At 44.5% G+C, this 26871-nt stretch overlaps 2 long non-coding RNA genes across 3 annotated transcripts in view; both read right to left on the bottom strand.

Annotated features, from left to right (window-relative positions):
* Positions 1-25509, bottom strand: part of LOC110744017 — a 32506-nt gene extending 6997 nt beyond the window's left edge. Inside the window, exons 1-2 of one of the 2 annotated variants that reach the window (XR_004185947.1) lie at positions 25230-25509; positions 22777-22883 (exon numbers count right to left, since the gene is read on the bottom strand). This is a non-coding gene — a long non-coding RNA (uncharacterized LOC110744017). The remainder of the gene's footprint in view (positions 1-22776; positions 22884-25229) is intronic. The other variant, XR_004185948.1, reaches the window with a different exon arrangement.
* On the bottom strand, positions 3340-4886 carry LOC116276417. The gene is made up of 3 exons (XR_004185949.1): positions 4801-4886; positions 4612-4681; positions 3340-3694 (listed from the first exon to the last, which is right to left on the bottom strand). It is a non-coding gene; the product is annotated as an uncharacterized LOC116276417 (long non-coding RNA).
* Positions 25510-26871: the final 1362 nt, after the last annotated feature.

Below are 26871 nucleotides of genomic sequence, written 5' to 3'. Positions count from 1 at the left end.
TGAATTTGTAATAGAAAGGCCTGGCCAGGCACGGTCTCTCACACCTGTAATCCCAGCAGTTTGGGAGGCTGAGACAAGTGGATCATTTGAGGTCAGGAGTTCGAGATCAGCCTGGCCAACATGATGAAACCCCGTCTCTACTAAAAATACAAAAATTAGCTGGGCATGGTGGCACATGCCTGGAATCCCAGCGACTTGGGAGGCTGAGGCAGGAAAACCACTTGAAATCAGGAGGCGGAGGTTTTGGTGAGCTGAGATCATCCCATTGCACTCCAGTCTGGGTGACAGAGTGAGACCCTGTCTCAAAAAAAAAAAAAGGAAGGAAAGAAGGAGAAAGCAAGAAAGAAAAGAAAAGAAAGAAAAAAGAGAAAGAAAGAAAAGAAAAAAGAAAGAAAGAAAGAAAGAAAGAAAGAAAGAAAGAAAGAAAGAAAGAAAGAAAGAAAGAAAGAGAAAGAAAGAAAGAAAAGAGGAAGGAAGGAGAGAGAGAGAGAGAAAAGGGAAGGGAAGGGGAGGGGAGGGAATGGAATGGAAAGGAAAGGAAAGGAAAGAAGGAAAGGAAAGAGAGAAGAGAGAAGAGAAGAGGAGAGAAAAGGAGAGGAGGGGAGGAGAGGGGAGAGGAGGGAATGGGAGGGGAAGGGAGGGAAAGGCTGGAGGGAGGGAGAGTTAAGAGTTAAGAAGGAACCAGTAGATGGTTCCTTCCTCCCCCCTCCTTATATATGCAAGTGTATTTTAATAGAGTTGCAATAATAGAGGGTAATCAGTTTTTTGGGTTTTATTTATTGGCTTGTTATTCATAACCATTACTCTCCCCACTGAAACATTTCCCAATCCCCACTTCAACAGCAGTGAGCACTTTTATCTAGGAGATACACCTTATTGAACATCCACTGTGCACTAAATGTGGTGTTATGGAACACAGAGAGAGGCCCTTGGTCCTGGCAGTCAGGGAGCGGGGGGGTTGGTGGGTGCTTAGTGGGGGAACAATATCATTAAATGAACAAGCCTGATAGGAAGGGGCAGGATGCCTCAGGGATCCAGAAGGCACCTCTCGCTGCTAGAGGAAGCCCGGGCTGAGGGAAGGAGACAGAAGGGCTGGGCGAGATGGGAAGACAGCAGTAGTTAGCCAAGTGAAGAGGCCAGAGAAGGATGTCCAGATAGGCAGAAAAACACATGCAAAGCCCTTCTGCTCCTTCATTTCCTCATCTTCAAAGTAGAAATGACTGTACCTCCAGAATAAATTATAAAATGCATGTAAGTGTTTTGGGAGGCTGAAGCAGGAGGATCACTTGATCCCGGGAGGCTGAGGCTGCAGTGAGCCGTGATCATGCCACTGCGCTCCAGCCTGGGTGACAAAGTGAGACGCTGTCTCAAAAAAAAGAAAAAGAAATAGAAAGAAAGACAAGAAAGAGAGAGAGAGAGAGAGGGAGGGAGGGAAGGGAAGGGCACGTAAAGCTCTTAGCACAGTTGCTAGAACATAGCTAGTGTCCTAAATAAATAAATAATAAACAGCAAGTGAGGCAATGCAAAAGTTACTACTACACAACTTAAAAAAAAAATTATTTCTACCTACTATTACAAATAATTTTTAAAAGTCAACCTGCAGAATGGGAGAAAATATTTGCAGATCATATACTTAATAAGGGCCCAATATCCTGAATACATAAAGAACTCTTGCAGCTCAACAACAAGAAGAAAATTCAAAATGGGCAAAAGGTATGAACAAACATTTCACCAAAAAAGATATATAAATGGCTGATAAGCAATTGAAAAGAGGTCCAACATTATTAATCATTAGGAAAATACAAATCAAAACTACACTGAGGTAATGCTTCCCACCCACTAAAATAGCTATAGTGAAAAAGACGGAAACTAACAAATGTTGGTGAGGATGTGGAGAAATTGGAGTCTTGGTGCATTGCTGGTGGTAATTTAAAATGATGCAGCTTCAGTTTGGCCGTTAAACAGAGAGTTACCCATATGACCCAGCAATTCTACTCCTAGGCATATACCCCAAATAATAGGAAACAGGTACTTAAATAAACACGTACTCTTTTCACAATAGCCAAAATGTGGCAACAATCAAAATGGCCAATAGAAGAATGGACAAACAAATTATGGCATATACAGTCATCACCCAGTTTCTGTGAGGAAGTGCTTCTAGGATACCAAAATCCATAAAAACAAAATCCATGGATACTCAAATTAGTAAATTCTCGAGTCCCTGATGTAAACAGCTGTAGTATTTGCATATATTGTAACCTAGGCACATCCTCTTGTATACTTTAAATCAATCTCTATGTTACTTATAATACCTAATACAATGTAAATATTATTTAAATAGCTGCTATACTATATTGTTTAGGGCGTAATGACAAGAAAATACGTCTGTACATATTTAGCACAGATGCAAATTTTTCAAATATTTTCAATCGGTGGTTGAAGGATCTACAAATACTTAGGACTGACTGTACCATAAGACGGAATATTATTCAGCCGTAAACAGGAATGAAGTACTGGTACACGCTGCAGTGTGGAGGAGCCTCAAGAACATTATGCAGAGTGTAAGAAGCCGGGTAGGAAAAGTCACATGTCATATGATTCCGTTTATATGAAAAATCCATAAATCTATATCAACAAAAAGCAGACCGGTGATTGCCAGGGTTGGGGGAGTGAAGGGTGTGGGGAGAATGAGGAGTGACTGCTTAGTGGGGACAGGGTTATACTTGGGGTGGATGAAGATATTTTGGAGCTAGATAGAAGTGGTGATTATACATTGTGAATGTACTAAATGCCACTAAGTACTGCACTTCCAAATGGCTAATGGTATGTTATACACATTTCACCTCAACTTAAAAAACAACTAAAAATAATAAACAGATATTTGTATTATATTAAATATGAATCTATATTATTATAATATTCATATTAATGTGAATATTATATTAAAATTTTATACATTTTCTGATTTGACAATGAGCCCTATGAGACAGGCAGAGGATGTGTTAATAATCCCTTTTCATGGATGTCAAAACCTTGGCCCAGGGTGGTTAAAAGACGTGCTCAGAATCTCACAGGGCATTAGTAACAGTAGAAAGCTTACATAAATCTAGCCCCCTTACTGCTTTTGGGGAGAATGCAGGGGCCAAGCATCTCCATTGCTGGGCCTCAGGGCCAGAGGTTGGGGAGATAGGAGCCTGTTGGAGGCTGAGTTTCAGGGCAGCTGTCCAGGCCTGTGCTCGATGGGTGGGAATTCTTCTAGGGGATACAGGTTACACATTCCCAGCAGCAGGCCTTTAGCATAGAAAGGATCAGAGGAAAATAAGGAGGAAGGGTCAGAAGAGGAACAGTGAAGGAGAAAAGCTGAGCCCTTCCATTGTCCATTGGCAGAGGTTCCATTTGAGTTTCTAAGGAAATCGGAGCCCACAGAATTGTTCCACAAATAGAGCTTTGATTGTATTGCACGTCCTGGAAATCAGGCTTCCTGTTACATAAATGTGGCTTCCCTTTACCCGCTGAACTTTCCGAAGTAAGGTGGAAAATGCAGAGTGCACAGCCACTCTGGGCCATGATTGCATGGATAGTGGGAGTCTCGTTGCCCTGGCTCACGTAGACACAGTGAGGGTGGGAGTGTTGGAAAAAGCAGGGCTGATCAGGTTATCCCTCTGGCTGAATTCTTCCCAGAGTTCCCAACTCCCTGCAAAATCAAGTCCAAGCTGTAGTGAAAAGGCCCTAACTTCTCCCCCAGGGCCCTGTCCCCCAGCCCTGCTGAGCTAGTTGCTGCCAGCAATTGTCTCCATTTCTGCTGCTGGACTAGTTCGTCCAGGATGGGAGCAGGTTTCCGGTCTATTGGAAAATCATCCCCTGCCTGTTCCAGCCTTGGCTGGAGCACCAGTCACCTCTTTCTATCCCTGATCAGGCTTCCAGAGCTGCCAGGACAACTATTGCTCTCATTTCATCAGAACTGTTTCTCTGTTTCTGTCTACCTCCTGTGATGGGGAGCTTTTAGTTAGAGATGTGTGTTTTCTTTGTGTTCTCAGTGCCTGACATAGTGCCTGGCATCTGGTAGGAGCTCAGTAAGGGTTGGTTGAATTGAAAAGGGCATCGCTTTTTTAAAGTTGGATGGAAAGGTAGATGGATAAATGGAAGGATTGGAGCTGAGTGCAAACAAAAGGGGACTAGGGGTCAAGCTCAGAGACCCCTTCCCACATCGATCCCAACTCACTGGGAAGCCATAGGACCACCCTGTTTCTCCTCAGACCCCAAGTCTCCCATTTATAAGATACGGGATTTGGGCAGCATGGTCCCCCAAAGCCTTTCCTGTTCTGATCCTCTATAAGATTTGGAGCCCATGTTCCTCTGTGGGATGGAGGGGACCCTACCAAGGCCAAAGGCTCCTGTCAGGGAATTTTGGACAGTTGCCTTCCATGGACAGGTCCACCTGGGGTAGGGAGGAGGATCAACCTAGATCCCTGGGGTTCTTTGCTTCAGACTTGAATTCTGACTTTCCCTTATACTTTAGTGTCCACCATCGTATGTGCTTTCTTTGACTCTTGCAGAGAGCCAGGGAGCAGGGGCCACCGGCTCCACATTTAGGGATGTGCAGTTACTTACCCAAGGGCTCCCAACAAAATAACACTGCTGTCCTTCGTTGGACTTTGAAGGTATCTGTTGAAATGCAAAACTGATGTAGGAGAAGGAGCTCAGTAAGTCCGCATGCCCAGGACCCCTTTGTTTAAATTACCTAGCATGCTCTCCTGAGCCCCAGCAGGGCACGGAGGGTTGAGAATAGAGTTCACATACGTTTTGAAGGGGTCAGGCTGGGCTGGGAAGCTCCAGAATGCAGTGATCTGCCAGTTTGGGTGCTATCTGAAGGCAAGGGGTCCAAAGAGTGGCAAAGTGAAGGATGAGGGTGGACGAGGGCGTGGGGCAGTAGGAGGAAAACAGGGTTGGTACCTAGGGGTAAAGAAAAGCATCATCAGAGTCATTCCTTCCAGCCTCATCCCTCCTGCCCTTCCTACCACTGCACAAGCAACTTCTCACCTTTGAATTCTTTCCTGCCACTGCAGATAAGCCTAGTGAGATCCATGATATTTGCCTCTTGCTAACCTCTCCCAGCTCCGTGGCTCACATCGCCAGCTTTTCTCATCTCACCCCTGTTGTGCCCCACATCTCACCATTCTCTCTACTTGTGTCCCTGCCGTGCCGCGTGCCTTTGTCCTGACTATTCCCTGCCTCTAGTGCCCTTCCCCACACTCTCTACAAGATCAACTCCTCCTTGTTGAAATATAATAGAAATGCCAGTTTGCCCCTCAGTCACAGCTGGTTCCTTCTATCCTCTGTCCACCTTGAGACTAATGACAGTGCCCAAGTTAGAACTCAGTATAAGACACTAAAGTAGTGTGGTACCTGCCACCTCTTATCTCCCCATGACACAACACACGAGGACTTTTAGCTTTGTGTCCCCATGCTTAACACATTATCCTGCACTTAGATTATTCTGTAATATGCGTAATAGCCAATATGTGTTGGGTGCAGACTAGGCACTGGGCCAGGACTTCATATGGAAGAATATATTGAACCTTTACATCTATAGACAGGGCTGTGGCTAGCCCCAGACATTCAGAGGCACCCTTGAATGGTGAGCAACCTACGTGACTGTCCTTGGCAGGCCTACCTGTCATATAGACATAATCATCATTATTGTCATTGACACTATAGTTGGCATCACCAGTTGCACTGTAAAAAATGAGGAATAAGACACCCAGAAAGGGCCAGGTGAGGTGACTCATGCCTGTAATCCTAGCACTTTGGAAGGCCTAGGCAGGCAGATTACTTGAGGTCAGGAATTCGAGGCCAGCCTGGCCAACATGGTGAAGCCCCGTCTCTACCAAAAATACAAAAATTATCCAGATGTTTTGGCATACGCCTGTAATCCCAGCTACTCTGGAAGCTGAGACAAGAGAATTGCGTGAACCCAGGAGGCAGAGGTTACAGTGAACCAACATCGCGCCACTGAACTCTAGCCTGGGGGACAAAGCGATAATCCATCTCAAAAAAAAAAAAAAAAGAGGCCCAGAAAGCTTTAGGATCTTTTCCAGAGTCACAGAGCTAGTAAATAACCAGCAAGAGGGAAAAATGCCCAAACTCCTTCCTTCCTCCTGTCCTCACCACCTCCCTCAGTGTCACAGAGCCCTGCTCTGTGATGACAGTGTAGTAGTAGTAGTAAATGATAGATCCAGATTTGACCTGGACATCTGACTTTAGAGTTCAAACTATTAACTATTTTACTATAGTTTGCCATTTTCTACCGTGCTTGGCTGCCAACGTGTATGATTTGAATGTTGGAAAGAAAGAGCCAATGAATGTAATACCTTTAACAAGGGATAGCGTTAGACGGCATTTCAGGTACAGCATCAGCCAAAGCACATGGGCACCGTGGATCAGGGCAGTGTCATTTGTAGACCCAGCAGCCTATGATGAATGGATGCTTTCCACGGTTCTCTGACTTCTGACCTTCCCTGGCCTGCCCACCAGGCTGAAGCACCCCCTGCTGGTGCAGCAAAGACCTGACCCCACCATATACATTTTGTGTGAGATTTGGGGCAAATTTCTTTTATTTTTTATTTATTTTTTATTTTTTGAGATGGAGTTTCACTCTTGTCTCCCAGGTTGGAGTGCAATGGCGTGATCTCGGCTCACTGCAACCCCTGCCTCCTGGATTCAAGTGATTCTCCTGCTTCAGCTTCCCGAGTAGCTGGGATTACAGGGGCCTGCCACCACACCCAGCTAATTTTTATATTTTTAGTAGAGACAGGGTTTCACCATGTTGGCAAGGTTGGTCTCAAACTCCTGACCTGGCCTCCCAAAGTGCTAGAATTACAGGCATGAGCCACTGCTTCCGGCCTTGGGGCACATTTCTTAGTTTATCTGAGACTCAACATCCTTACCTGTAAAATATGGGGAAAAAAAAATAGTGCCTTCCTCATTTGGTTAAGGTTTGAGAGAAGTAATAGAGTTTGCTTAATATGGAGCCACAAATATTGAGAGAGCTCAATAAACAACTATAGAAATCTGATATCACATTTTTGGTAAATATAGTGACACTTACAGGATGGACACTGTGCCCTGGTCCTGCTCTGCCTGGGTCCCAGAGGTCTGACTTCTGCAAACTACATTTCCCAAGCTCCCTGTCAATGGCTTGTGGCTGGGTTCAACCAATAGGAGACACTGACAGGGTGGTGAGGGCAGGAGGAAGGAAAGAGTTTGGGCATTTTCCCCTCCTGCTGGTCTTCAGGCAGCATCTCTGCAGTGGCTGCACCTCCTCCCTGGTCCCAGCCTCTGCCAGGCAGCCCCTGGCAGGGTTCTAGCTCCACTAACCCTGGGATGCTAACACCCCATCCTCCAGCCCCAGCAAAGGAAGCTTCCTGCTGTTCTAACCTCTCAGTTGTCTCAATGTCCTCCTTGTGAGTAGGGTTACCAAAATTAGCAAATAAAAACATGGGAAGTCCAGTTAAATTTGCATTTCAGATAAACAACAAACCTATTTCCAAATATTACATGGGACATACAATTTCATGTAAAAAAAAATCATTGTTTATCTGAAATGCAAATGTAACTGGCAATTCTGTATTTTATCTGGCAACCCTACATAAAAGGCTTCTCAGTTCTTCCAATACCGTTGAACCTAATTCTCTGGATTAAATTTCCTCCATTAAACTTTCAGTAGAAGCTCTTTGATTGCTGGATCCCACTTGGTACAGATGTTGAGTTCAATGTGAGCCAATGCATATTTCTGGAATCCTGACATTATTCCCTATTCCAGCCTTCTACTCACCTTCCCACTCCCCATGAGTTCAAAGAAGAATATGGAATTTAAAACCAACATTCATTAAGCATCTTATGTGCCAAGTACTAAAAAACTTGGCAGAGATAAAACACTTTGCTATCTTAATTGCTGGCATCAGAGCACCTCTGAGCTTTGTTTAAGAAAATACCTTCACAAGTCACTTGGGGTAGAATGTGAGACCCTGAGGGCAGGGACTGAGACAAAGAAAGGACCGACTGCACAGCTCTGCTGAGGAAAATAAAGGGAATTTCTTCTTTGCCTCTGAGAGAGCAGAGAAGAGATGTTCCTGTTGCTATATTGCTGTAGAGCAAAGGCCCTAGAACTTAGTGACATAAAACAACGATTTTATTGTGCTCACGAATTCTGTGGGTCAAGAACCGGGACAGTGCATGGCAGAGGTGGCTCACCTCTGCTCCAGGATGTCTGGGACCTCAACTGGGAAGACTCAACCGATTGGGGTGACTCAACAACAGGCAGCTCGGGCCATCAAAAGGCACTTTCAGTTTTTACAGATGGGACTTCAGTCAGGGCTGGTGACTAGAGCATCTATCACAACCTCTCCATGTGATCAGGACTTCCTCACAGGACTGTGGCTCAGGGGAGTGGAACCTCTCACCTGTCAACTCAGGTTTCCAAAAGCAGCGTCCAGTGGAGGAGGCAGAAGCTGCTTTGCAGGGAACATAATTACTCTCTCCATGCCCTGCTTGGGTGGAGCCATCTCAGGCTGAATAGCCCAGGGACGGGGCAGAAACTGCCACTCTGGTTGGGAACAGGGCAGGGTTATATGGTAGAAGAGCATGTGAGATGGGATATATGGTTGCAACCTTTGCTGAGTCAAAAAGCATAATCTGGGATAGAGGAGAGGCAGAAAAAGAAGAGGAGAACCAAAAAACTAGCATACCATTAGAACAAAATGTGGAAGGAATGACAGTGAAAACGGCCTGGGCGAGATAAGAGGTGGCCCTAGACATTTAAGAATGGGTCATTGCTGAGCATCGTTGTTCATGCCTAGGACCCCAACACTTTGGGAGGCTGAGACAGGAGGATTGCTTAAGCCCAGGAGTTTGAGACCAGCCTGGGGAACGTGGTGAGACTCTATCTCCAAAAGGAAAAAAAAAAATTAGCCAGGTGTGGTGGTGCACACCTGAGGTCCCAGCTACTCAGGAGGCTGAAATGGGAGAATTGCTTGAGCCCAGGAGGTTGAGGCCGCAGTGAGTGGTGATGGTATCACTGCACTCCAGCCTGGGTAATAGAGTGAGACCCTGTCTCAGTAAATAAATACATAAACAAATTTCAAGAAATAGGTTGTTGCAGGTGTAGACATAGCTATGGAGTGAAGGCTCTCCTCTGCCTTCCACCTTTAGCCAAGGATCCTGCACACACACAAAGGCCTTGGGCTGCTGTGACAGTGTGTGCGTGTGTGCGTGTGTCACAGAAAGGGATGGCGCCTCATGCCTGACTTATCATAATGTAAATAAAGATGGAATAATGACACTGAAAATTAATGAATTTGACAAGAAGAAAAGCAAAGTGCCAGAACCCTGAGCCCTTGAACCCAAGTCCTTAGAAATGAGCAGACACTTGGGGTGGGCTTTGGATCTCCATAGAATATAGAAAGAGAAGTCAAGCCTGTTTTGTTTATTCATTCATTCAAGAAGCTTTGGTTGTGCACCAGAGACTGTGTTAGTTGCTGAGGCAACAATAGGGGCAAAAATAGCCAGGGACTGGCTTCATGGAGGTTCTGCTTTAGCAGGAAAAGACAGGCAATAAACAAGTAAGAAAATATAATACAAATGAAAATGTCAGGTTGGCTGACACCCGCAACATCTCAGTGGCTTAATACAATGAAAATGTATTTTTTTCCTCAGACAGAAACTCAATATGGGGGTTTATTAGGAGGTCTTGCTTGATGTGGGGCTCCACTATCTCATGACTCCACCATTGGCTAAGGACATTTTGTCCTCACGGAATTCTCTGTGCCTGCCCCTTACAGACAGGAGTAGGGAGAGCACAGAGGACAATGTGGAAGATTTTTTCAAACCAGGACTCAAAACAGACCACACTCCTCTCACCCACATACCATTGACTGGGGCATCTTCATAAAGGCACCCACACCTCACTGCAAACAAGTCTTGAAATGTGGTCCAGTAGGGTGCCCAGGAGGAGGAGGAGGAGGAGGAATGAGACAAATGCTATCAAGGAAATAAAGGCGGTATCAAGACTGGGAGTACTAATTCATATTGGGATAACTAATTCATATTGAGTGGCCAGGTCAAGACTGTTTGAGGACGTGGGATTTGGGCTGAGATCTGAAGAGGAATTAGACAGCTATTCAAATTTCTGGGGAAGAGTGTTCTAGAATCAATGGAAAACAAGGACAAACCTCAGCAGTGGGACTTTGCTATGGTTTAAATGTGTCCCTCAGGAGCTCCTACATTGGGAACATGATGCCACTGTGACAGTGTTAGCCCTCATGAATAGGTTAATGTTGCTATCATGGAAGTAAGTGTAAAAGTTTGGCCCCTGTTTTTCTCTGTCTTGCCTCCTATCTCCCTTCTGCCTTCTGCCTTCTGCCTTCTACTTTGGAATAACCCTCACCAGATCCCAGCGCAATGCCCTTGGACTTCCCAGCCTCCAGAACTGTAAGAAATAAACCTCTTTTCCTTATAAATTATCCAGTCCGTGGTATTCTTTTATAGCAACAGAAACTTGAGTAAGACAATCATAGTTTGGTGTGTTCAGGGAACAAGAAATAGGTCAGGGTGACTGGTGTCTGGTAAGCCAAAGAGAGGATGATTTGGGGTGAGATCAGAGAGGCAGGCAGTGGTCAGATCATGCAGGTTCCCACAGGCTCCAAGAGGGGCATTTAGGTCTTAATTTTAAGTGCTATGGGAAGCCACTGCAGGATTTAAAGCAAGGGAGTACTAGTATCTGAGCTGTGTTTTTCAAATATCCTGATTCCGAGGGCCAAGGAAACCTTCACAGGTATCTGAGTTATATGGCCACCATTTCAATCCATCCTCACAACAGCTTAAAAAGAGATAATACTGGGCTTTTTCATGACTATGAAGACATGGAGGGTTAGAAGGAGACTATAATCACACATGACCTTGGCACAGCCAAGTCTGATTTCAGATCCAAGCCCAAGAGAGGAAATGTGGTTGAGAACAGAAACCAAAGCTCCATCAGGATCCAAGGGTGGAGAAATGCCCATGGGGTATTGCTGAAGACCCAAAGGCTGGCAGCATGAGAACCTCCCCACCTGGAGGCCCAAAGGTGCACCCTGCCTTCCTGAAGGAGGGGTCTCCAGTGCGTACTCCCTGAGCCATGGGGAGAGAGCCCCAAGCAAGAAGTCTGGGATGCCTGTGCTTTTAGGTCATTGGGAAGCTGGGTGACCTTTGGGACAAAGGGTCTGTCCATGATCACTGCAGAGAGAGCTCCAGCCACTGTGATTTGCTAAATAATGGCCCCCATGTCCTAATCTCCAGAACCTGGGAATAGGTTACCCTACATAGCAAAAGGGGTTTTGCAGATGTGATTAAATTAAGGATCTCAAGGTGGAGATGCTACCCTCGATTACCTGAGTGGGCCCAATGTCATCACAAGGGTCCTTATCAGAGGGAGGCAGATAAGGAGATGTAATGATGGAGTGATGTGGGGCCCGAGTCAAAGAATGATGGCAGCCCCCAGAAGCTGGAAGGAGCAAGGAAATGGATTCCCCTCTGGCGCCTCCAGAACAAATGCAGTCCTGCCTCAATTTAAGCCCATGGAGATGCATTTTCGGTTTCTGACCTCCAGAACTTTACAATAACAAATTCTTGTTGTTTTAAGCCACCGAGTTTGCGGTTATTTGCAACAATCCCCATAGCAAACTCACACACCCACCAACCAAGACAGTGACTGGGGGAAAATCCAGAGCTTTTTTTAGTTGCTGTTTGTTTCCTCTGGCAGTCATTCTTCTTCCCCTTCTCTGTTTCTCCACAAAAATTATTCATGGAAATTTTGAAGCCAAGAACACTAGTGGGCTTATCTTGGGGGTACCAAAGAATGTCACCAGTGCCCCTGACTTTGATCCAGCCTGAGGACCAAAGCAGTGGTGGTAGCTGAAACCCTGAGTCCAGTGGGAGAGAAGAGAGTCAAGCCCTCTAGATGTCCCTGAGGAAGGCAGGAGGAAAGCGCATTTCCCCATTTCCCCTCAGTAAGCCACATGGGGTCAGAGGAAGCAGTACTCAGGGACAGCTTTCCTAAAATCCTCCAGCAATGGGGCCTTTAAGAGGCTCTGGGAGTTGGCACCAAAGTCAAGGGCTCCTTTCCACTGCCAGGTTTTCAGATTCCTGATGAGTGAGGCCTAGCAAAAAAGCCCAGCCTTTGATGCTTGGCCACCTTGGCAGAGGGGTTGTTTTGGCCCCTCCATGGCTGCTGGGCAGCTGGTAAGCCTGGAAGGCAGGGCCTTGGTTAATCAGCAAGGCTCTTGTTTGTCTGGCTTGGCCTTTTGGTGACTTACCACCCTTTGGCCTATATATGAGAGTTTGCGATATCAGCATTTAGTACAATGTAATGAGTAACCAGGGTCTGGAGGCTTCTATACCTGCCTTTTATAAACACAGCTGATTAGCCTTAATCTCCCTGGGGACTTTGAGCTCAGGGTTGGGGATGGGGGTGCAGGGGTAAATTCGACACGATTGAGGACTTGTCGTTTCCTCTGGGGACAGGGTCCTGAGCCCTGAGCCAGCTAGCCTTGGATTCAAGTCCCAGCTTTCCTTATCTGCTGTGGGGTGGAAATGTCAACCAGCCTCTTAGCGCCTCCACTTCCATCTCTGCAAGAGACATGCCTTTGTCCACTCAGTGAACACTTATTAACCATAAATAAGTGTTATGGGATATATGATATAATGGAGCAAAGTACATGAGAGATTTTCTCTTTTTTTTTAAGCACTAGTTAAGTATTCAATAATTGAAAATCTTCCTCTGAGTCTGTGGGTGTAGATGAAGGTGGTGAGAGTTTTCTCCCAAGGGCTCCCAGAGACACAGGGCCTCTAACAGAGAAGTGTAGAGTGGCTGGGGGCATGCTGAAGGTGAGAGTAGTAGTGCATTCCCAGTGAGATCAGGTTGGGCTTTGCGTCCTGATCAGCATGTGGCACGAGGCAAGGTGCTCAGGCTCAGGCATCCCTGATGTACATCCTCCAGCAAGTGACCCAGTGTCTCCGAGCCTCAATGTTCTCATCTCTAAAAGGAGGATGATTAGTTATGCCTCCCAGTGTTACCAGAAAGGGGTCCAGATCCAGACCCCAAGAGAAGGTTCTTGGATCTCACTCAAGACAGAATTCAGGGCAAGTCTGATGAGGAAAGTGAAAGCGGTGGTTCACATCTGTAATCCCAGCACTTTGCGAGGCCAAGGTGGGCGGATCACCTGAGGTCAGGAGTTTGAGGCCAGCCTGGCCAACACAGTGAGACCCCATCTCTACTAAAAATACAAAAGTTGGTGGTGTGAGCCTGTAGTCCCAGCTACTCCAGAGGCTGAGGCAGGAGAATCGCTTGAACCTGGGAGGCAGATGTTGCAGTGAGTGGAGATGGCACCACTGCACTTTAGCTTGGGGAACAGAGTGAAACTGCACCTCAGAAAAAAGAAAAAGGAATAAGGAAGCATTGCTCCATAGTCAGAGCAGCCCTGAGGGCTGCTGTTGCCCATATTTATGGGGTTTTTTTTATTATATATATAGGGTAACTTCTTGATGTTGCCATGGCATTTGTAAACTGTCATGGAACTGGTGGGAATGTAGCAGTGAGGATAAGCAGAGGTCATTCTCATTGCCTTCTTGGTTTTGATGGGATTTAGCTGGTTACTTTGCTGTAGTCTGTTTTATCAGCAAGGTCTTTAAGACCTGTATCTCGTGCCTACCTCCTATCTCACTCATCCTGTGATTTAGAATGCCTTAACTGTCTGGGAATGTAGCCAAGGAGGTCTCAGCCTCATTTTACCCAGCCCCTATTCAAGATGGAGTTGCTCTGTTTCAAATGCCTCTGACACCAAGATTGTTAGGAAGATTTGGTGAGATGACTTGCAGAGAGCTGTGTCCAGGGTGACTGGCACCTCCTAAGGGTTTAGTGAGAAGTTAGCCCGCTTTTCTTCTCTCCAGCTTCATTGCCTTTGCCCATGCTCTCAGAGCACCCCCCAACAAAGGAAAGCTTTATTTTGTATGGCAGGGAGCTCCCCATAAGCAGAAGCATCTCAGCAGAAATTGGACTTCTGCATGTGGAGCATTAATGGTACCAGAAAAGGGGTCCCAATCTGGACACTAAGAGAGGGTTTTTGGATCTTGTGCAAGGAAGAATTCAGGGCAAGTCCATGGAGTAAAGTGAAAGCAAGTTTATTAAGAAAGTAAGGAATAAAGAATGGCTACTCTATAGGCAGAGCAGCAGCTTGAGCTGCTGGCCTAAGGATACTTATTGTTACTTCTTGATTATATGCTAAACAAGGGGTGGGTTATTCATGAGTTTTCTGGGAAAGGGGTGGGAAACTCCTGGAATTGAGGGCTCCTCCCCGTTTTTAGACCACATATGGTAATTTCCTGATGTTGCATGGCATTTGTAAACTGTCATGGCGCTGGTGGGATTGTCTTTTAGCATGCTAATGCATTATAATTAGTGTATAGTGAGCACTGAGGATGACCAGAGGTCACTCTTTTTGCCATCTTGGTTTTGGCAGGTTTTGGCCAGCTCCTTTACTGCAAGTTGTTTTATTAGCAAGGTCATTATGACCTGTTTCTTGTGCTAACCTCCAATCTCATCCTGTGACTTAGAATACCTAACTTACTGGGAATGCAGCCCAGTAGGTCTCAGCCTTATTTTACCCAGCCCCTATTCAAGATGGAGTCACTCTGTTCAAATGCCTCTGATGTTAAGAAAAATTGACAAAGATGGCCACCCTCAGTGGCCCGAGGTCCAACTGAGCCACAGGGAGCTACCAGAATACTCCAGGGCAGCTGACCACTGGGGAGCCAGGAGCCATGAGGGCAAGAGAGCAGTGGAGCTGATGGGTCATGAGGACTCACAGCTTATTCTTCAAGTCCAGAGAGTTTGAAAACATCAAGGATACTTCATAGAGTATCCACTCATATAATTGGAACATGTTAAAGCTTGGAAGAAGGCTCAGACAGGAATGGGTCTAAACCCTCATCCTACAGACTAGGAAACTGAGCCCTCAGGGGATGAGGACTTGCCCAAGGTATTAACCAGGAATCTGAGCAGTTCTTCATAACCAGAGCCAACCTGCAACCTCAACCATGCCAGTTTTAACCTAACAGTCTTCCCTCCAGTGTCTTCAGGCTCCCCAAACACCCCTGATGGAGAGAAGGCCCCATAGTCCATGCTGGGCACTGGCAGCCAGAATTATTCCAGAGCCCATATGTGGGAATGTGAAGAAACCTTGACTTAACCACCAAGGCCAAGGGCAGGAAAAGACATCGACACCTCCAGGAAGCTATGGCAGAACCACTGTGGGGGTGTCCACAGGGGGTGATTGTGAGGATATGAAGTAGGAGGGTACTGTGCCAGAAAGTGACAAATCATTTGAGCTGAGATAGTAGTAAGATTTGGTCCAAAGAACAAAGCAAGGGAAATGTTAAGTACCATGTATTGAGTTCTTAAGCACTTTCCATATAGTGGACGTTGTGCTATATCCTTTAAATATATGGTGTCACTTAATCCTTAAATATCTCTTCCTTAAAGAGGCCAACTATTTCAAATAGTTATTCCTATTACTTTTTGTATTAGTTCATTTTCATACTGCTATAAGGACATATCTGAGACTGGGGACTTTACAAAGAAAAAGAGGTTTAATGGACTCACAGTTCCACATGGCTGGGGAGGACTCACATTCATGGCAGAAGGCAAAGGAGGAGCAAAGGCATGTCTTACATGGCAGCAGGCAAGACGGCATGTGCAGGGGAACTGCTATTTATTCACTTATTTATTTATTCAGACAGGGTCTCACTCTGTTGCCCTGGCTGGAGTGCAGTGGCATGATCTAGGCTCACTGCAACATCTGCCTCCCAGGTTCGTTATTCTCCCACCTCAGCCTCCCAAGTAGCTGGGAGTATAAGCATGCACCACCATGCCTGGCTAATTTTTGTATTTTTAGTAGAGACCATGTTTCGTCATATTGGCCAGGATGGTCTCAAACTCCTGACCTCAAGCGATCCACCTGCCTCAGCCTCCCAAAATGCTGGGATTACAGGTATGACCCACTGCACCCAGCTGGAACTTCCCTTTATAAAACCGTAAGATCTCCTGAGACATATTCACTATTACAAGAACAGCATGGGAACAACCTGCCCCCATGATTCAGTTACCTCCCACCAGGTCCCTCCCTTGATATGTAGGATTATGGGAGCTACGGTTCAAGATGAGATTTGGGTGGGGACACAGCCAAACCGTACGGCTCTTCATCTCAGCTCTTAACTCAACTCCTGATCATTATGTTTGTTACTAAAGGCATTCATTTATTCAACACATATTATAAGTTACATACAATCTGTTAGGGCTGAGGATAACATAGTAAGAATATGTGTTTTAAAAAAATAAATTGTCCCTGCTATCACAGAGCTTCTAGGCTAGAGGTAAGACAAGTATATATTAAGTAATTACACAAATGGCACAAACTGGTTTCCTGCTATTGAATCATGAACTCCGTGAAGACCAGGACCAAGCTTGTCTTTTTGGGTCAAATGGTATGCTGATGTTTATAGAGATCCCAAAAGCTGATTGTCAAATACACAGGACTCTTGCCAACCAGTTAAACTTCAGTAGCTTGAAATTGGCCTGAGTGGGAGTATTTACAGCATGAGAATTGGCAACGGCTACAAATCAGGGATTTTTTCTTCTTTTGCAGAGTGTGGTTTCCCAGCATGGCCTCTTCCCCTCTGCACCAGGCCCACCCACATAAAAAACTTGGTGATACACATCTGATGAATGCTCTCACAATCCAGCGCTTTGAGAGTCATTGCATTACCTTCTTGTTTCAAATTAGGAAACTGAGCTTTAGGGAGCTTAGCAATCTGCACAGTTATTAAATCATGTAACTTGTGAGTGATGAAGCTGAAATTCAAACTCAGGTTTCTGGCTCCAAAACTGTGCTCTCAACTGTGTGAGGCCCAACCTTTTGGAAAAGCACAGTCTTCGTGGCTGGAAGGAAGAAGGAAGGAGCCTGGTGCCCTGGAAGACTAGGGGCTGCCCTGTGAGGCCATGCCAGACCAACCTGGGGTGGATTGTAAGGGAGGGGTTTGTGAGGGTCCATTGTGGAGTCAGATCTGAATCTCCAGAATTGGGACCAGGCTCCTGAAAAGTGGAGCCAGAAAATGCTTTTGCCTATTGTTGGTCAGCTTTGTTTTCAAAACTATAACCATCCACCTGAGAGGCCTGGAGTCCTTCCCAGGGAGGCATGTTGGAAGCCTGTGCTGAGGTGAGGTCAGTGCCACACTGGGAGCTGATTGCTGAAGATGCAGCTGTTGGTAGAGCTCCACAGACAGACCTGTTTTTTATCCTAAGACCTTTCCTTGAAAAGCTGATTCACTAAGGGCTCTGTGTGACTGGGCCAGCCACAGCTTTCATCTCCTCCATAAATCTGAGAGCTCCTGGAAGGAACTCACACCAGACCTTAATTGTCTCTGTAACTCCCAATTTTATGAGCGCTTACCACATAGTAGGCACTTGATCAACGTAATGAATGAGTGAGACAGTATAGCTCAGATGCAGGTAAAACAAAGAACACCTATATTTATTCTGATTTAAATGTAACATAAACTTAATGTAATGTTATTTTGGAAAACATAGATAATTATAAGGAGAAAATTAAAAATTACAACCCAGGCTTGGCGTGGTGGCTCATTCCTGTAATCCCAGCACTGTGGGAGGTGAAGGTGGGTGGATCACAAGGTCAGGAGTTCAAGACCAGCCTGGCCAAATCTCTACTAAAAATACAAAAATTAGCTGGGCGTGGTGGCAGGCGCCTGTAATCCCAGCTACTCGGGAGGCTGAGGCAGAGAATTGCTTGAACCCAGGAGGCAGAGTTTGCAGTGAGCTGAGATCACATCACTGCATTCCATCTTGGGCAACAGAGTGAGACTCTGTCTCAAAAAAAAAAAAAAAAATTACAACTCAGTTACAGGGAAAACCATGCTTAACATTTAATGTATTCTTTAAAAAATATGTGTGTGTACACCCATGTATATGTACGTATGTGAACGTGTGTCTATTCTTATTGAATCACATATTATATACACATTTGAATCTTCTGATTTTCACATAATCCTTTATCAGAAAAAATGTATTATGTTAACAACGTATTATAAAACTTTCATTTTCTAGTCAGTCTCTTTAACATAGCATCACACAGAATTACCAACATGTATTTATTTCACCCCTGATGTTTGACATTTGTGTTGTTGCTTATTTTCTATTCTTATAAATAACACAACAATCATGATTTTTCAACATTAATAATTGTCCAGATGTCTGGGTTTTTTTCTTTTTATTATGAGTCCCTAGAAGTAGAATTAGGGGCTCAGAGGGTAAGAAGTTTATAAAGGAATATATAAGGCTAAGTTGAATTACAGGAAATTTGTTCCGGGAACTTCAAGAGTGAAGAATATTAGCATTTTTTTTAACTTTGGGAATTTGCTAGGTAAGCAATGTGTCTCTTTGACTGCTAGTGGGGGAAATGCTTTTTCCATTTATTCATGAACTATTCACATTTTCTCTTGCTGTCTTTTGTGCCCGTGGGAGCCAAGAATGTAGACCTCAAGCATTGACTTTGGAGAGGGCCTTGGCCGCTGAGCCTGGACAGTCTGCCCCGAGCTGCTGGGGCTCAGCACCCTGCTTCATGCTGCCTGTTCCAGGGAGGCAGATCATTGCAGCAGCATGGAACTTCACCTGGCAGAGTGGGCAGGCAGATTCCAGAAAAATCTGGCACAGCACAAAGGTTTCTGGGAAAAGCCACAGCCCACCTGGCTAGAACCTGAGGCTGACTTGGCACCCCACCACCTCCTTTCCTCCGTGGGAGGCTTGGATGGGGCAGGAGAAGGGGAGCCTTGAAGAAGAGGCAGCCATGTGGTCTGGCTGGCTCAGGGAGCTGCCTCCCAGCTCACTTGGCTCCCATGAAGCCTGTTTTCCTTAGTGCTGATGGCTTCCTCGTGAGGAAGGAAGGAGAAGAGAAGATGAAAAAATGTGGAAGAGAAGGAAGAGATTCTTGCTTCTGGGGCCTGGATTAAGGAAGGACCTAGGAGCATTCTAGATTCTCCTTCAGAATTGATACTAAAATAGCCAGCCGGTGAGTCTTTGGATCACAGAGATGCAGGTTTTTAGCTTTCTTTTATTCATAGACAAGACTAAGAGCTGGGGCTCTTGAGCCAAACTGCCTGTGTTCCAGTCACCACCTGCCACTTACTATCCAGGTGACAGTGACATCACTTCCTTCAGCCTCTAGGAGCTGAACGCAATGTGTGGAGCACATAGGAGGCATGTAGGAAGGCTTCAATCACTGTTAGCTGTTCCAGAAGATTTAGTGAACATCTTCTCACATGCAGCATTTAGCTGCCAGAAATTGTGGATGTGGTATAATAAAAACTGTACAGTTGGCAAAATGGCCTAAGATTGAGCAACTGAGTTTTGGTCATTTTAAACATCCAACATCACATTGGCTCATATGGCACAGGGAATATTAACTAATAAATGGAATGCCTTGAAAAATTCTTTAAAAATCCTTAGGAAAATTGATCCAATTTTCTAATATCTTATGTAAAAGCTGCACATATAATTGTTGAAGCAAAAAGAAAGACAATATCTTAGCTCTGCTTCAGTCACCAACCCCTCGCCAAAAATATGTGAGCTGTAACCATTTGCGTTGGTTTCCAATTGCTGCTGCAACAACCACAAATGTAGTGCCTTAAAACAGCATGAACTTATTAGCTTACAGTCCTAGAGGTCAGGCATGCTCAATGGAACTCCATGGGCAAACATCAAGGTGTCAGCAGGGCTACACTCCTTCTGGAGGCCTTGGGGAAATTTTGATTCCTTTCCAGTTTCTAGAAGCTGCCTACACTCCTTGGCTGGTGGCCCTTCCTCCATCCTCAAAGTCAGCAATCACATCTTTCTGACATCTGCTTCCATCCTCACATCTTCTTTACTGGCTCTTCTGCCTCCTTCTTCTAACACTTTAGAACCCTTGTGATTACCTTGGTCCTACCGGGATAATTCAGGTCAATCTCCCTGTCTTAAAATCCTTAACCTTGCCTGGCATGGTGGCTCAGGCCTGTAATCCCAGCACTTTGGGAGACTGAGATGGGCGGATCATGAGGTCAGGAGATTGAGACCATCCTGGCTAACACGGTGAAACCCTATCTCTACTAAAAACTACAAAAAATTAGCAGGATGTGGTGGCAGGTGCCTATAGTCCCAGCTACTTGGGAGGCTGAGGCAGGAAAATGGCACGAACCTGGGAGGCAGAGCTTGCAGTGAGCCAAGATCACACCACTGCATCCAACCTGGGCGACAGAGCGAGACTCTATCTCATAGAAAAAAACAAAACAAAACAAAACAAAAAAACAACAAAACCCGAATTCCTTAACCTAATAACACCTGCAAAGTCCCTTTTTCATGTAAAGTAACATATTCACAGGTTCTGGGGATCAGGTCATGAACATCTTTAGGGGCCATTACTCTACTTTGTCATACTATTACGTTTTAACACATATATGTTGAGTGCCTACATTTTGCCAGGTGCAGTGTCTTCCTCTGAGTGGAATAAGATCTAAGCCTGTTTTCTGAAGGAATTCACAGGCTAGCACCAATGACAAACAGGTAAACAAATAGGCAAGCTAAGGAATTGGAGGGGCAAAGATGTAATTCTATATAAAGAAACAAGGAACAAAAGGATGAGAGAAAGAGACCTGGGAGAGAAGTAAGTTCCAAGTGGAGAAAGCAGAAGCATAAAAATTGGAAGACGCCTGTTAAATGCCATGTGAGGGAATGTAGCTTAGAGCATGTAGATACTGTCATATACGATGCTGAGTCAGGGGCAGGAGTTGCTCTGAGAAAAGAACTTAGAGAAGGAGGAAATGAGGTCATAGAGCACATCATATGGCACAGGAAAGAGCTTGGACTTTATCTACTAGGTGATGGAGAGAAGATGGAAAGTTGAGAGCATGGTGTGACACTGTGAGATTTCCAGTTGGCAATGATAGAATGGACCCTGAGTTGTAAAGGGTGACACTGCACAAGAGGCTAGCTCATTGACTGCCTTCCATCCATTCACTCATGCATTCAACTATCTACACATTCATTCTTTAATTTGCCATCTATCCATCTGACTCTCCATCCATCTATTCTTTAAAAGCCTATGCCCCTACGTATATTTCTAACATTCCTCTGTTTCCATCACATAGTTACTGCACTTTTTATTAGTGATTTTTTAAATTACTTGCAGTCTGTTTCCAAGCCATGAGTCTCACATTTGTTTTGAACTGTTTCAACATTTGAATGAACTCAGTGTTCATCATTAGCCTATTTCCGGTGTTCTCTCCACCTCTATGTCCTGTGCTGACAGTTGCCTTTCCTGTGTCCCTGGGGTAAGAGATATGAGGAGCTAAGAATGTTCACAAGGCTGCAGCAGAGCCAGTGAGAGGTGTCAAGTCTTAGGTTGAGCTACCCAAGAATCAGACTCTAACACGGGGATATGTGGACATAGTTTACTTAGGAAACGATCTCAGGAAGCACCAGGAGCAAGAAAGTGAGGCAGGGAAGAGAACGCCGATGCAGAATGCACCAATGAGCAGATTACTACTGTGAGCCCCATGGCTCAGTCATATTGGGTGTCTCTGGGAGACAGCAGAGAGCTTGACTCAGCACTGGTGGGTGAAGGAGCTGGACCTGTATCCACCAACTCCTATATGTCATTGTCTGCGGGCTGCTCCTGGACTCCAGGGCTCCTCTGGTCTGGTCTCTGCACAAGCTGAGCAAGTTTCTGCTCAGACACACATGCAGGTGCTTTGGAAAGGAAGCAACAGGCTGCTGAGGGCATCTGGACAGGACATTGACAGCATCAGCTGCAGGCAGGATGCAGAGATCTTTTCCTAGGTTGTTGTTGCCTATGGGTGAGCACCATGTAGGCCCTGATGGATTGTGTATCATCCTGCCCCAGCCTCAAAACAACTCTTCCACTTCTGATCATTTTGGGTGCAATGGAAAGAGTAACTCTAGCCTAATGGGCTCAGAGACCCTCCCCCCTTGCTAGTTGATGGTTTTCTGGGAGGAATACTCATTTTCAGCTTGACAGAGAGAGCCCTGAAGCCAGCCGCTGCTGCAACTATGTGCCACTCGTGCAGTTGCCTGTCAGTGCAAGTGGATGTCTGTCTTTCTCCCCCATTTTTATGACACTAGAAGTGATCCTTGCCAATTATGTAAAATATAGGAAACATTAAAATATGCAAAGAAGGAAGTAAATGCGCCTGGAATCTCATCAGCCGAATATACACATTGTAATTATTTTTGTAATTTATCTTTCATATTATTTTTATTGCACATATGTTTTACACGATTGAGGTCATTTTGTACATACAGTTCTCTGTCCTATTTTTTTAAACCTAATGCATCCTTGTTGTTGCTGTTATACAGATTGAACATCCCTAACCTGAAAATCCAAAATTGGAAATGCTCCAAAATCCAAAACATTTTGAGTGTCGATATGATGCCACAAATGAAAAACGCTACACCTTACCTCATATGATGGGTCACAGTCAAAACTCAGGCACACAACACACAATTTCGTCAGTGTCCCCAAAGGAAATAAAATCCTCCCAGCCCTGTTTAGCCATGATGTATCTTTTCCGAGCATGCCCAGATTTTCTCATGTAGGCAAGCACACAAAGGATAATTACCTGACACATGTGCAGGCTGGAGGCACCAGCGGCAGATTCTCCATGATGCTCCACGTGGGGCCAAGACCGTCATGCATTACTCATGGTTTGTTTGCTTATTCTCTGCCCTGTGGTGTAAAGACATTGATGAAAATGTCAACAAGGCCTCCAGATACCCCCATGGATAAGAATGATAAGAAAAAGAGCATTTATGCTTATAGCACAGAAAGTCAAAGCTGTTGGAGAAACCAGACAATGCTGTAAGTGTGAAATATCTTATAGAAGACTGTGGTGTTGTAATGTCTACCATATAGAACCTGCAGAAACAGAATGATAAGTTATTAAAGTTCTATGCTGAAAGTGATGAACACACATTAAAATAATAGAAAAACACTAAATTTTCAGCATCAAGCTAAAAATGAAGGTCTCAGTTGTGTTTTGAAAAAAATGAATCTGTGAGCATTGCAGTGAACACATGCCACTTAATAGTATGGTGATCATGAAACAAGCAAACATCAATCCCAGTGAACTGCAAATTGAAGGAAACTGTGAAAATTCAACAAGATGGTTGTAGAATTTGGAGAAAAGACATGACATTAAATTTTTAATGATTTGTAACCATAAAGCATCTGCTGATGATGAAGCAACAGAGAAATTAATTGATGAGTTTGCCAAGGCCATTCCCAATAAAAACTTGATGCCAGAACAAGTCTATGAAGAAGAATATACTGAAGAAACATCCTGATTTTGGTGTTATTGCCCAAAAAAATATTGACTATAACTGATGAGACAGCCTCTACAAAAATTAAGGATGCCAAAGACAGAATAAGTGTGTTGAGATGTGCTAATGCAGCAGGCATACATAAATGTAAACTTGCTATGATAGGCAAAAGCTTCCATCACTGCTGTTTTAAAGAAGTAGATTTCTTACTAGTGTATTATTATGGTAGGCACTTCCCCAGTTGAGCCTCTGATGAGAACACAGCCAAGGTCACCTGGATTGCAGTTTCATGAGAACCTGAAGTAGAGAGCCCAGTTAGGCCATGCCTAGACTCCTAACTCACAGAAACTGATGCAATACAGGCATGTTGTTTTAAGTTGTTAAGTTTTGGTAATTTCTTATACAGCAATAAAAAATGTTCATAAAATTTCCAGCAAGTTAACTTGAAGGGAAAGAGTGCCCCTTCTGACCTGCCCCACCCTGCCATTGATGTGGAATGTGGATGTTATCAGTAGGGCTTAGAACAGTGCCTAATATATGTTTGGCTGGAGTTATATAAGCCATCTTGGGCCACGACACCTTAAAGACAGAAGCTGTATACTGAGGGAGGCACACAGAAAACAGAAACTTAGTCTCCTAGTGAAACTGTTGTGTGGCCAGGCCAGCCTGGGCTGCATTCCTTTGGGCTTCATTTGCATAAGAGAGAAATAACTTTCCTCCTGTCTAGGAAACTAACTTGGGGTTTTCTGTTATATCCTGCAATCCCTAATGCTAACTGATGCAGTGGTGAGGTGGGTAAAAACTCAGGCTTGGAATTGGCTGACCTGGACTTGAATCCTGGTCTGCTATTTTCCATTTGGGTAAATTTCAAAATTCTCTTTACTCCTTTGAACTTGAGTTTCCTTATGTGTAAAATAGAGATAATCATAGTCCCTATTTCATAAGTTTGTGGTAAGAATTGAAAGAAATAATGCAAGTAAAGAGCTTCACACTGCACCTAGCCCAAGTGTTCAATAAATATTAGCTACTGTTATTCTCATCTATAGTGTTCATTTAATAAAATGTATGGAGTGGCTGCTAAATGCCAGGCACTATACTAAGAGGCTGGAGAAATGGCAAAATTCTTATTCTCAAAGAGCCACAGACTTAAATGAAATATTGAGAATAAACAAATACAACAGTCTAGTAGCTCAAGTGCCATGCTGGGAGATGTTCAGGCTCTGAGGGCACCAAGAACCCTCACAGTGAAAGGAATGGTTAAAGAAGGTTCCACACGGATTACACTCCCTAATCAAAAGACATAGATGCGCCAAACAGATATTTTTAGAATAGGATCTAATAATATGCTGCCTATAAGAGACTCACTTAAGATCTTAAGGACACACATAGGCTGAAAGTAAAAGAATAGAGAAATATATTTTATGCAAATTGTAACCCAAAGAGAGTAGGGGTGGTTTACTAAAATCAGACAAAACAGACATTAAATGCTGTCACAAGAGAAAAAAGAAGGATATTATATAGTGATAATGGGGTCAATTCAGCAGTAAGATATAACAAGTATAAATATTTGTGTACCAAACTTGAGCGATCCAAAATATATGAAGCAAACACTGGCAGAAGGGGAGGGTGAAATAGCAGAATTCAAAGAAGTTTCCATGGAAGAATTATCATTTGAACAGAGTCTTGAAATACCAGAAAATATTTTCTTAGCTAAAGAAATGAGATAGCAACTGGAATATCGTATAATACATACCACGCACTGTTCTAAGCCCTACCTATAAAAATTCGTTAAAACTTACCCCTACCCTTCAGAAGGAGTTATATTATTTTCCTCATCAGAGCAATGATAAAACAAAGGCCCTGTGAGGTTAAGTCCTGTGTCCAAGACAACACTGCTAGGAGATGGAAGAACAGGGATTATGACCACTAATGCTTGCCCATGTAACCATTGCTCTCTATCATTTTCATGGGCTTGGCATGGTGGGCAGAGGAAAGGGTTGGAGGACAGGAAATCCAAAGTGGATCGGGAGCTAGAGACATCTCATGTGGCTGGAATAAGAGGAGGTGTCAGGGGCCCATTGTGGGAAAGGGAAGGGACGGAACTGGAAAGACCTGGTCAGCCATGCTTAAAGGCTGAACCTTTAGCCTGAGATCAATAGAAAGCTTTCATGAATGTAAAGCAGGGCAGAGTTAATGTTCAGCGGCCTAGTTTCTTAGATCACTCCTGTTCCAGAGGAGAAGAAGAGCCTGGAGGCCAATGGAGAAGGGTACAGGGAAAACACAAAGATAGTGGTTGGGCGTGGTGGCTCATGCTTGTATTCCTGGCAATTTGGGAGGCTGAAGTGGGAGGACTGCTTGAGCCCAGGAGTTTGATACCAGCCTAGGCAACATAGGTAGACCCCATCTCTACAAAAAATAAAAAAATAATAAAATTAGCCATGGATGGTGGCACATGCCTGTAGTCCTAGCTACTCAGGAGGCTGAGGTGGGAGGATCACTTGAGACTAGGAGATGGAGGCTCTAATGAGGTGTAATCACACTACTGCACTCCATCCTGAGTGACAGAGCAAGACTGTCTCAACAACAACAACAACAAAATGAAGATGGTGATAGGGGAACACAGGAAAATATGATTTCCAGAGATATCTAAGTTAAACAAATAACTGAAGTCTCAGACCATTAGCACTAGGAATGCTTTCACAGAAATGAAAGCAGTAACAAAATCAAAGCTAACAGGAGCTGCCTTTGCATGAGCTCTCTGTGTCACACACGTTCTGCTCTCTTCAAACCCTGAAGTCAAAAATGGGGCGACCTCTATGATCTATGAGCTACCATGATGAATACAACTGTGGCCAACCCTCTCAGGAAGATTCCAGACTCTGCTCATCTTTCTCCTGTATTTTCTCTAAAATTTTCTTAAAGGCAGCTTAAGAAACCCAAAAACTTGCATTTGTTACATCCAGCATAATATTCTTCCTTTCAGTGTTTGCAACAAGTCCAAACAAACATCACCAACACATGCTCTATCACCTATTATGAGTCAGAACTGCCAACCTAAATGTGAAATAAACAACCAAAGGAGCAGCCAGGTGGGGCAAACAGAACCACACAGGGTGGAGAACATGCTCAGCTGGGCCAAGCACAGTAGAGCAGCTCTTCAGTGGAGCATGGGCAAAGTGCAACGTCAGGAATATCGCAGAATCAAAGAGAAGGCCGAACTGGCAGGCTCAGGAAAAGGCTGGAATCCGGAGCTCCAGGACTTCAGTGCCAATGTCTCACCAAGGCCTACATTAGATTCCTCTTGCTGTTGTAACAATTACTGCAAATTTGGTGGCTTCAAGTAACACAAATTTGTTCAATAATAATTCTTCAGGTCTGAAGTCTAAAATCCAGAT

The sequence above is a fragment of the Papio anubis genome, chromosome 8, assembly GCF_008728515.1.
Source record: "Papio anubis isolate 15944 chromosome 8, Panubis1.0, whole genome shotgun sequence".
Lineage (NCBI taxonomy): Eukaryota > Metazoa > Chordata > Mammalia > Primates > Cercopithecidae > Papio > Papio anubis.
Note: the sequence above shows the minus strand (reverse complement) of the source record. Positions and strands in the feature narration are given on the sequence as shown.